This window comes from Pleurodeles waltl, chromosome 1_2 (genome assembly GCF_031143425.1).
Source record: "Pleurodeles waltl isolate 20211129_DDA chromosome 1_2, aPleWal1.hap1.20221129, whole genome shotgun sequence".
NCBI classification, from domain to species: domain Eukaryota; kingdom Metazoa; phylum Chordata; class Amphibia; order Caudata; family Salamandridae; genus Pleurodeles; species Pleurodeles waltl.
In genome coordinates, this window is record NC_090437.1 from 1018472464 (window position 1) to 1018484534 (window position 12071).

At 45.3% G+C, this 12071-nt stretch overlaps 1 long non-coding RNA gene across 1 annotated transcript in view; it reads left to right on the forward strand.

Moving 5' to 3' along the window:
- Positions 1 to 12071, forward strand: part of LOC138295977 (uncharacterized) — a 281598-nt gene that overhangs the window by 83479 nt on the left and 186048 nt on the right. The window contains exon 2 of the long non-coding RNA XR_011203721.1: positions 9853 to 9901. This is a non-coding gene — a long non-coding RNA (uncharacterized lncRNA). The remainder of the gene's footprint in view (positions 1 to 9852; positions 9902 to 12071) is intronic.

Below are 12071 nucleotides of genomic sequence, written 5' to 3' on the forward strand. Positions count from 1 at the left end.
ATGAGGGAGGCAGTGTCACACCAGCGGGCCCCTGTCACTAGCCAGTCATCTGAACCTCCTTCCACTTCCGCAGCCGCTAGTGGCCAGGAGGCCCCGCCACAGGCCCTGCAGGCCACCATCACCTCTCCCCCTGCAGAAGGTGAACCATCCCGCAAACGTTCCCTGCAATCCAGACAGAAGCCAGAGACACTTGCCAAGACCCCGCCTGGAAATGAGTTTCTCCTGATTGTCCCCCTTGTGTCCCATCCCACAGTCATACACACAAACACCATCCAGTTGCAGACACAACAACATCCACTATTTCCACTGTCTCCCTCTCCTCCTCCTCCTCCACCTCCCACCCAGTACACACTCACACCTGCATTCACTACATCAGCAACCACTACCTGCATCATCAGCATGCCAAGCAGAACACACACCTCACTGGCAGACACCTCCACAACATCCATGCACACGTCCTGTGTCCTCTCCCACTGTGTCAGTACCCCCTCCTAAAGTGCACAAACGCAAGCACTCAGACACCGAACAGCCATCCACCTCACAACAGCATACAGCCCATGCACCTGCACCCAAATCCAGCAAACACCTCCAACAATCACTCCCTCATCCTCCACTCCCATTACTTCTCCCTCTCCCTGCCCCAATGTTCCTAAAAAGATTTTCCTTTCCCAGATTGACCCCTTCCCTACCCCTTCCCCCGTCCTGCACATATGGCCAGGGTATCAAGGACCCAGCCAAGCACCTCAGCCAAACAGTCCACGGGCCCAGTTTCAGAAGCACCTACTCGTGGTGGAAAGGATTCCAGGCCACAAATACTGAAGGGGAAGGAGCCTGCACCAGCCACCAAGAAGGGGGAAGGAGCCTGCACCAGCTACCAAGAAGGGGAAGGAGCCTGCTCCAGCCACCAAGAAGGGGAAGGAGCCTGCAACAGCCACCAAGAAGGGTTAGGAGCCCGCACCAGCCACCAAGAAGGGGAAGGAGCCTGCACCAGGAGCTGTCACAGAGCCCCCACCGCCAGCCGTGGTTGTGCAGCCATCAGAGAATGCAGGGGCTGAGCAGGAGGCTCCCACAACCACCACCACAGTATAGCCATTGGCAGGTGCAGGGGCTGAGCAGGAGCCTCCCACAACCCCCTCCACAGTGCAGCCATCGGAGGATGCAGGGACTGAGCAGGAGCCTCCCACAACCCCCACCATAGTGCAGCCATCTGAGGGTGCAGGAGCTGAGCAGGAGCCTCCCACAACCACCACCACAATGCAGCCATCGGAGGGTGCAGGGGCTGAGCAGGAGCATCCCACAACCACCACCACAGTGCAGCCATCGGAGGATGCAGGGGCTGAGCAGGAGCCTCCCACAACTACCACCACAGTGCAGCCATCTGAGGGTGCAGGGGCTGAGCAGGAGCCTCCCACAACCACCACCACAGTGCAGCCATCGGAGGGTGCAGAAGCTGAGCAGGAGCCTCCCACAACCACCACCACAGTGCAGCCGTCACTGCTGGAGGACGCCATATAGTCCAGCCTCCATGCTGGACGGCCTGCCTCCACCAGAACCAGTGTGGTATTCACCCACTCGAGAGACTGTGGCCTTGGACTCCCCAGGACCAAGCACAGGGCATGTTGCCCCCTCCAGAACCAGTGTGGTATTCACCCACTTCAGAGACTGTGGCCTTGCATTCCCCAGGACCACGCACAGGGCATGTTGCCTCCACCAGAACCAGTGTGGTATTCATCCACTTCAGAGACTGTGGCCTTGCACTCCCCGTGACCAAGCAGAGGGCATGTTGCCCCCACCAGAACCAGTGTGGTATTCACCCACTTTAGAGGCTGTGGCCTTGCACTCCCCAGGACCAAGCACAGGGCATGTTTCCCCCTCCAGAACCAGTGGGGTATTCACCCACTCGAGAGACTATGGCCTTGCACTCCCCAGGACCAGGCACAGAGCATGTTGCCCCCTCCAGAACCAGTGTGGTATTCACCCACTTCAGAGAGTGTGGCCTTGCACTCCCCAGGACCAAGCACAGGGCATGTTGCCCCGACCAGAACAAGTGTGGTATTCACCCACTTCAGAAGCTGTGGCCTTGCACTCCCAGGACAAAGCACAGGGCAGGTTGCCCCCTCCAGATCCAGTGGTCTTGTTTCCGCATCTGGCTGAGGTGCCCCCCGAGGTGCCTGCCTATTTGCCAGCTGATGCCCCTGCAGTGTTCTCTCCGTATTGGTGCTGGAATTGAGAGGGGCGTTTGACTTTGCATTGTTGCCATGTGGCCTCTGTGAACTATGGACTGGGCAGTGTCCCATTCTTGTACAATTGTACATATCTGTTGCATTGCCACATCGACCTATTATTTTTGGTGTTGATCTTATTACAATCACTGTAGTCAATTCCTGTTGTCCTTGCATTATTTTGCCGATTATCATGGACAAATTGATTATCTTGTGCATCTGCTTGTGTGTATGGTGTGTGTGGGGTGTGTGTTGTGCGTGTGTGTGTCACTCTCGTTTTCCTCCTCCCCCTTGTGTGCTAGGCGGCTGTACTCACTATTGTCGTCTTCGCCGGCGTTGGTGTTTGTGGTGGAGCATAACGTAGAAGATCATCGGGTAAACATGCATTTCTGGTTCCATGGCGGCGTGGTTCTTCCCTGTGTCTCCAATGGCGAGTCCGTTGACTTTTGTGTTCTGTTTCCGACAGGCTTTTGATGGCGTTGGTACCGCCTCGGAAAAGGTGGCGGTTTGCTATGTCCTAATATGGTGGTCGGTACTTTGTCTTGAGCCTGGCTGTAGCCGGCTACCGCTGTGGTGCCTGTTGTTTCCGCCCTGGCGGTTGGTTTGGTACATTGGCTGTGTTTCAGAGATATCACCGCCAGGTCATAATTTGGTGGTAGTTACCGCCAGCCAGTTGGTATTACCGCCACTTTATCACCCACCGCCAGGGTCGTAATGAGGGCCTAACTGTTGTTTAAAAGCAGCCTTCTGTTGGCTAGCATCCCATCACTTGAAATGCAATGAAGATAAAACAGAAATCCTCTTTTTGGAGTTTTCCTTCTGACTTTTGGTAAAGTTTTTGGCCAGAAGATGCCTCCCCTCTGGGACCTCAGAAGGGTGTAGTTAAAAATCTAGGAATTAAATTTGATAACAATCTATAGTTTCAACCCCAAGATAAAGCTCTGATAGGCTCCTGTTTTGGAATCATGAAGTCTTAAAAAAAAAAAGCCTTCTCTTTATGTCCTTTCAATCAAAAAAGTGGTGGTGCAGGTCTTAATCTGTAGAATAGACTATGGTAGAGCGCTATACCTGGGACTACCGAAGCAGCTACCTGACAGGCTCCAAGTGGTTCCAAATGCGACAGCCCAGCCCGCCATCTGTTAAATGTGCCAGCTAGAACACCCATTTCCCCTTAATTACAGACCCTACATTTTCTGCCCATTAGGAAGAGAATCAAATTCAAAGCTCTTGTCTTGGTACATGATGCTTTGTACCAAACAGGTGCTTCTTATTTTAAAGCCAGATTTGAATTTTACAATTCTACTCGAAATTTGAGATCTGCTAATAAACTTATGGCAGTCATTCTTAGAATCCAGCGTTCGAGAGCAGGTGTAAGGTCTTTCACCTATCTGGGCTCAGCCTTATGGAATCAGCTACCTCTGGAGTTGCGTGCAGTGAGGGACACAGGGACATTCAGGAAAAACTTTAAAATGGCTTTTTGTGCTGGAATAACTTGTGCTATCTTAATTTCTGTGGCCTTTGCTGTTTCACTCCGGGACACTCCTGGGAGCAGCTGTGCGCACTGTAAATTGCCTTCATCACATGTATATGGCGAGTGCCTTTAGTTGGGAACAGCTTTCCATATGAAATAGACTTTATGGATTGCTAATTTACTAATAACGTTGGTACCCTTTCACACATTTTCACAAAACCTTCCAAAAAAAAGAAGTACATCCACCTCATCTCCTTCCTAGAAAGTTTCAGGATGATCCATCAAGCAGGGGCTGAGAAAAAGAGAAGGGTCCTAAAACATGTTTCTGTAGGTTATTTAGACACAGCTACACCCTAAACCGCTTAACGGATCTACACCAAAACGGCAGAAAGCTAGATCCTGGTCCAGAAAGTATGCTTTTTGTGATTGAGTGTAAATCCGTTCAGTAGTTTTTGAGATAATGAGGCTCAAAGATTTTGTATATTTCACGCCGGGGAGGATCTGCTGAGCCAATGGATGAAAAAAACTGCTAAAGAATTATTGTAGCCAGCAGCTCTCTCATGAGGCTCGTGTCAAGTGGGAAGGCTCATAAGGAGTTAAAATTGAAAACATTTTCTGGAAAGCGCCACCCACTGAAATGCCTCGAAGGCTGGATTACTGAGGGGAGTGCCAGCAGTGCAAATTAGACCCACTAGCTTATAGTGGCAGGAGAAGGAACCAGTGAGCGTGGGTGCGGTAAAGGAAGTCAGGAAGAGGGTCAGAGGCTCAGACAGGTGCTCATCTCCGGGTTGGGTGAAGATAATAAGAAAATGGTGAAAACACAGAGCTGGTCACAGTAAATGATGATGCATAGGGGGCTGGAAACAAGGCAAAGTGGGCCTGCTTAGAGCTCAGGGCAAAGAAGGGGATTTGGAGCAGCTGATTGTGTGATCAGCGATCTCGAATGACCAAGCAACAATACAAAATTCCAAACAGTAGTACAAATAATACTCCAGGAGTGTGTGGTCATAAAAAGAAATCCCATAGATCACTGGTATGATGAATGAGCTGTTCTTTGGGATTGTACAGTTGATTACAATGCAATTGAAAAATGAACATAGGATGTTGGTAAATTCGGTGTTGGTAAATTAGCTTCTTTATTTCTGTCATGAATTTTAAATCAAAGTGAAAGTAGATTGTCAAGGCTGCTGATTGCATTTTAATCAAACTATGTTCCAGATAAATATATTACCTTGGTATTGATTTAGATGAATATGAGTACACGAGAGATATTTCTATGCTGATTGGGTGGTAATTGAGTTGACTTCTACCCGAAAGCTAGATTCCACTTGCAGTTTGGGTTCAAATTTCTCACCAGGCTTTATCTGGGATAATTGTATTGAGACTGGTGTGCACCCTGAGTATCGGCACCAGAATATCGATGGGACACAATATCGAGGATAGAATATGGAACATAAAATATCAACAAGTAAGTCAGTCTAGGTTTTCTATACCCAACTCCACATTCATGTACCTACACATTATATATCTCTACAATGTATCTAGCTGTGCATTTAGGAATAGTAAGTACATCTATATTTCCCTATATGCACTTACTTTTCAATATTTTGTGCTTCGATATTTTATCCTCAATATTACTGTATCACAATATTCTGTGGGTTGATATTCAGTAGTACAACCAGTACTGTTATTTTCCACTGTTTTTCTAGGTTAGTTTGGTTATAAAACAGTTGCCCAGGATAATATAATCCAGGGCAGATTTGGTGTGATGGCGATAAGAGAAAAATCTAAATTCTCTATCAATGGGTTTAATGGTCCTTAATTTATCTTTTAGACCCAGTAGTAAAAAACTGGTAATTGAATGTATAGAAGCAGCATTTAAAAAGTTTGTTTTCCAATTAATATTGTATAATCTAGCATTTAAAACTGAGCTAAAATGTCTTGTTAGTATGATCACTCTTTCTGCTATATGCAAAAAAATATCTAGATATGTACTGAAGAATTTCTGTTGGTGAGCGTTGGGGGTAATGGTCATGGCAATAGTGATCAGCAAAAACTCCCCAGTCTCTTCTAAATAGTGCCCCAGTGATTGTATACAATAGAATGCTGACACTTAGAAGCCAGATGTGGCATTGTGAGCAGGCCAGAACCTCCTTTGTGGCTCAGATTGGATAGCTGTGTTAACTATTGGAGAGCTGCTCATAGTCCAGGGGCGTTGTCTGCAGGTGATCAAGAAACAAATGTCCCAGTTAGAGAGGGACTGAGATTCTTGCACTGGCTACCTGTTAAGACCCACAAAGCTCTCTATGACCAGGCATCGCACTACCTAAGGACTAACCTGAACTGGTATGTGCTTACGAGAACTTTGAGATCCACGGGTCAGTTCAAGGTGGTTGTACCGCAGTACAAGAAAGCTAGATTGGGTGCATGGGCTTTCACAGTTGCAGCAGCCAGGCTGTAGTACTCCCTTTCTATTCATATTAGGTGTTTGAGTTCTCATCTGCCGTTTCGGAAACAGGTTAAAACATGGCTTTTCTCATCTGAGTAGATGAAAGGTATGGACTCCCACTTTTCTAGCATTTTAGTTTGTTTTTCCTACCCAGTTTTAGAGGCCTCCTGCTAGTTCTTTTTATACCTTTTTGGCCTCCTTTGTGGTTCAGATTGAAAAGCTGTGTAAACTAGTAGAGAGCTGCTTGTAGCCCAGGGGCGTTTCCTGCAGGTGGTAAAGGAACAAGTGTCCCATTCCTCCACTAACTGAGATCGGTTGTGACGCTCTGAGGTAATGCAATTTTTAAATGCCTGTTGTGTGCCATCTATTGTAACCTCAATGCAGAAGACGCTTCTCCATACCACCAAGCTGCCTGAAGGCCAAGCTGTGCTCCCTGCTGGCACTCCACACAGAAAAAGACAAGCATTTGCAATGCAATAGGTCTCGTGTTTGCTTGAGGTAGAGCAATTAGTGTTGTAAATTCCTAACTAGACTTTTCTTGCCACACAAACTGAAAATAAAAAGTAAAACAGTTGACATAAACTAGCCGATTCAAAGTGCCGCCGTGAGCACGAAGAGAGAGGCAAAAGGGAAAAGAAGTTCGCTTGCAGTCAGAGTTATCGGCAAAACTGCAATTATCCACGTAATAGGGTCAATGGCCAAGGCGGCAACAAAACCACCCTAAGGAGGGACAATCGTAAAGCATTTACCAATGAAAATAAAGGATTTTTGAAAGGTAAGTCCAAGAACGAGTGATAGTGATGGGCGTACAGTGGGCGTGGTTAAAAGCCCAGATACATACCAACATGTCGGAAAAGCAGCGCTTGTGCGCTGCTATGCTCGACCTAAAAATGGGGACAACCAAAGAAAAAACATACATTTCTAAAATTGAAGAACGTGTGTTTTTCCATGTCAAAGACTAAACAATTAAAACGTAAATCGTTTGATAACTGCTTTACTCTCTTGTTCTGTGTTTTCCAGTCCCTTTTATTTGTAAAGTGAAAAAAGAAAACACTTCGCACTAATGAATACAGCCTCTGAATTATATGTTCTCTAATTATACTCTTAATATGCCAAAGTGGTGGGTATTTTAAGTCTTTTTATATTCACCCTGGAATCGTTTTAATGCGCCTTCCTTCAGCTGCCGCTTTATTATTGGTCTTACGTGACAGCTTCTCATCATGCCACTTTGACTTGGTCTTTTACCATCCACTCTGAACATTCTGTACATTGTGTGACAAAGCCTCAGTGAAATCACTGACCTCATATAGGGAGCAGAACAGTGAAGATCTTGTGTTCTTGTTGGTTTGGGCTCTAAGCATCACCTTGGTGAGAGGTTTGTTTGTATCCTGGGAAGCAGATTCATTATGTTTATTCAACCCCGGGCATAATGATAAGAATGTTACCTCAAGATTCCGTCCGTGGATACCATGCAATCAAGGAGGAAGAGGCGTATGAGTGCTGGTGGAATGCGGAAGCTCACCAAACATGGAGCTGCCAAAAAACACAAGCCACCTCACCTTCTGCTCCAGTTGTTTTTATGTATAGAAAAACAAGCACAGCACTGCACGTGGGTAAAGGAAACATATCACACACACTGTCCGTGCTGGTGTGGTACCAGAATATTGTATTCATAAGACCTTCTGACTTAAATATCTAGTTATGTCCCATTAAAGTTAATAATAGGAAATCTACACCAAATGGGATGTTGTTTTTGTAAACTAATATAATATTTATACGACACAATATTTATGTCAGGCAGTATTGCGTTATAAAAGAGTCTGATAACGCCATCCGTGTTTATTTGGTGCATGTTCATTAGGCGGTAAGTTCTTGAGCTTAGTTGTTTAATTTATTTAGAAGACACGCTACATCTACATTTTCTTAACCATAAGGCTTTCCTTTTTGTTGTCTGCATAATGAGGGATGATTTGGGACATGCACGCAGAACTATGCAATTATGTGTTTTATGAAGAAGACACTTATAGGGGTTCAACAAGCAGTTGTGTGAACAACAGTCTTTTCTTTGAAAATGATGAGGCAGTGGAGTAATAATTAAGGGGCACACCTAAGGCATTAACAATTTTTGGAGATGCTGAGTGCACCTCCCTCCGTTCCTGTCTAAGGCCACCAAGACCATCTGCGGAGTTCCACAGGGCTCCTTCCTCAGCCCCACCCTCTTCAATGTCTACATGGCTCCGCTCATCAACATCGTCCGATCCCACGGCCTCAACATCTTTTCCTACATCATTGACACTCAGCTCATCCTCACGAAGGACCCCACAACCGCTAAGAACAACCTCCACACCGGACTCCATGCCATCGCCAACTGGATGAAAGCAAGCCGCCTTAAGCTGAACTCGGACAAGACCGAGATCATCATCTTTGGCCCGACAGATCAGCATGGGACGACTCCTGGTGGCCTGCCACTCTGGGGTCAGCCCCAACGCCAACCACCCACGCACGCAACCTCTGCGCTCTCTATGACCCAGCAAGTCAACGCCATCTCGTCCTCATGCTACAACACCCTTCGAATGCTCCGCAAGACCTTCAGATGGATTCCTGTGGAAACCAGAAGAATGGTCACCCACGCCCTCGTCAGCAGCAGACTGGACTACGGCAACGCCCTCTACGTGAGAACATTGGCCAAACTCCAGAAGAAACTCCAACGCATCCAGAATGCCTCAGCATGACTCATCCTCAACCTCTCTCGCCATGAACACATCTCAGCCCACCTCAAAGACCTCCACTGGCTACCCGTCAACAAAAGGATCGTCTTCAAACTCCTAATCCATGCCCACAAAGCTCTCCACGACGACGGACCGACCTACCTCAACGAGCGTCTCAACTTCCACGTCCCGACACGCCAGCTCCACTCCGCCAACCTTGCCCTTGCAACCGTCCCCCGCATTCACCGTACCACAACCAGCGGCAGATCCTTCTCCCACCTTGCTGCCAAAACCTGGAACTCCCTCCTCATCAACCTACGTACGAACCAGGACCTCCTGACCTTCAGGAAGTGCCTCAAGACCTGGCTCTTCGAACAGTATCACCCGCTGCAGCGCCTTGAGACCCTTCCGGGTGAGTAGCGCACTTAACAAATATCTGATTAATTGATTGATTGATTGATTAAAATTTGAGAAATCAAGTTTGAGGAAAAATTATGAAACTATTGGTAAACCATATTTGATATACTAATTTTTGAGGATTGCATAAAAGGTCCATGGTATTATAAAAGGTCTGTCGAATCCACCTCTCTTTTGTCACCCACAGTAAGGAGATCACTACTAACATAGAATAGTTGGTTTCCTCATCAGATCAGACCCCGATTACCAGTCACTCAGGAGTAGGAGTCTTGTCTTTACAAAGAAAAACATGTAGGAGATTGAGTGGTTGTTTACTATGTTGGCTCAATACAATTAATACATTTCTGAGTAGCAGCATACATGGTGCATGGTGAACATCTTGAGGAGATCAAAGAAAAACGTCAGGTAAGAAGGACCACTAATTATTTTCACAATCAACTACTCAACTGTATTACCATAGTCCCTTATTAGATTGAACTGTCAATTTTCTGATCTGGAACTGGTCTGTTTTCGGACTTTTGTTATTGGTTTTATTGTGAAATGGAGAGCATGAAAAAGTTTGTAGTGTGTTTTGTTTTCATTTAGGTGTGAAGCTAACATTTAACTGGTCGTTACATGAAATAAAATATCAGAGGTAAATATATTATTTCACTTTTTTGATCAATGTGTTCTTGTCATTGAGTGATAAATGAATGCATCTCTGCTGCTGGGATAGTGCTGTTGTCACTAATGTGCATAAGAATAATTTTGATTTTGGGAAAGCGATTATTGACTCTTGTAACATGGTTTTCTTAAATTAACAGAAGCTTCAATGTGCTCCTTCTTTCCCCATCGTCATTTAGGCCCCAATTACAATGGGGCCTATAATCCATATTTGGTCACAAATTCCTGTTTGTGCCCAAACATAATATATTCTGGGCACAAATCATGGGTGTTTGCTGTCATGATTTGCAGTCTCTACTGTTTTCACCCCTTGGAATGGTGAATAATATGCACCATTAGTCCATTTTCTCCATTCTCAGATGACTAATTTGTAATCGGGTACATATAGCAGCCCGGATTTTTGTGCTTCCTGATTGGGCCCTTAGTTTCTCGCAGCAGCCCATAGAGAGAGGACAAGTTGCTTATTCAGGAAAGAGGGGTAAAAGGATCCAGGAAACCCCAGAAGCATCCTAGAACTTTGCCATTCTGTGACATTTTGGAGGATCAGAAAGTTCAGAATTAAGTCTAACCTCTCCTGGATCAACTTTACTTTGGGAGATACTCCCTGTCCCATTAATGTAACTTTTTTCCCCACCATGAGGCTGATTGTGTCACATGTGTATGTAATATGAGTGGATGTACGAATTACTGAGTAAGCAGTTTTGATTTACTACAATATTGTAGTAAAAATATCAAGGACTAAAATATTGACTTGTAAGTAAGTAGAGGTTTACTATATTTTACTCCACATATGTGTACCTTGACAATCTATTGAAGGCACATAGACGTGAAGTTAAGAATAGCAAATCTATGCTCCTCATGATGTTGCAGTACTATGCCTAGGTTACCTTATTAGCCTTCGTTATTTGCAATAGTGTGCCTGGTGTCTACATGTGCAATACAGTGGGACTTGTCCTACAAGGATATTTTGATTCTTCCACCGATATAGCTCGGGGTCACGTGTTAGCCATGCATGGGCTGTGTTAGATCTGGCTACATTCAGCCCTTGGCTTAGGGATGCAGCTCTTTTATCTCACTTCTTATTATATGAGAGAGAAAAAAGAGGCATATGCAATAATGCTAGAGACCTGTGTTGGTGCAATATGAGCCTTTTGGGGACTCAAGAGGAGCAAACTGCTCATGAGCAAACACCATTCTATAGTGACGCACAGTAACAATCAATGTAGCAGATAGAGGCTAGACCATATAGAAAAGCCACGAGTCAAAAGTGAGTGATCAATGAAATTCTGTTGCACACTTTAGTACTATTATAACACAATAAGGTGATTCTGTAGTGTTCATGTTTTTCATGGAAAGGTTATTATGGCAGATTGTTATTTAATAGCAATCAGTGCATTTGGTCATGTAGGGAAAGTACAACTCTATAAAATGCCTTTTTTAAATAATATTCACCTTTTTCGTGTTTGGCATTGCAAATACTTTTGTGATTCTTGCTACTATTTTGCTTTTTATATTTTGTAATAGGTTAATGTATAATAAATCCCTATAGTAAAAGTGTTAATATGCCGGATGTATGTGCTTAGTTGGGGGGTTGGCCTGAGAGAATAACCGGCTGCGCCTGTAGCAGGATGGACTGCAAGGCTCCAAATGGGTCTTCCTTTGGATAGAGTCAGAGGGAGAGACCATGACGAACCTGTTGGTTCTTACCTCGCTGCAAGCTTACCGGGTATAGTATACCTGTCCGGGGGGCCAAGAGGAATACACTGAGTGTGACAAATGTTCCTGGTGCATGTTACTTGCACTACAAGCGCTCTTTCCAAAAGTTGCTTTTTCATGGATGTGTTTCATTGTGCCATGACACTTCCTAGTGAGGAGGTTAATGGGACACTATGAGAACTCTAAGACCTAAGTAGCTTCACTGTATACCACCTGTCGACTTGCAAATCAGAGAGCCCTAGCAAATCTTTTTGACAATCCTTGATTCAGTGGACCTGGCAGTAATAACGGCAAGGCTTGCAGGGAAGTGGTAAGCTGCTTTCTTTGATTCTTTTTTTTATTAAATTGTATTACTCACTCACCTCTCTCTCCCAGTCTTTTGTCTTTTGTTATTCTTTTTCTTTTATTAACAGCCATCAACGGTA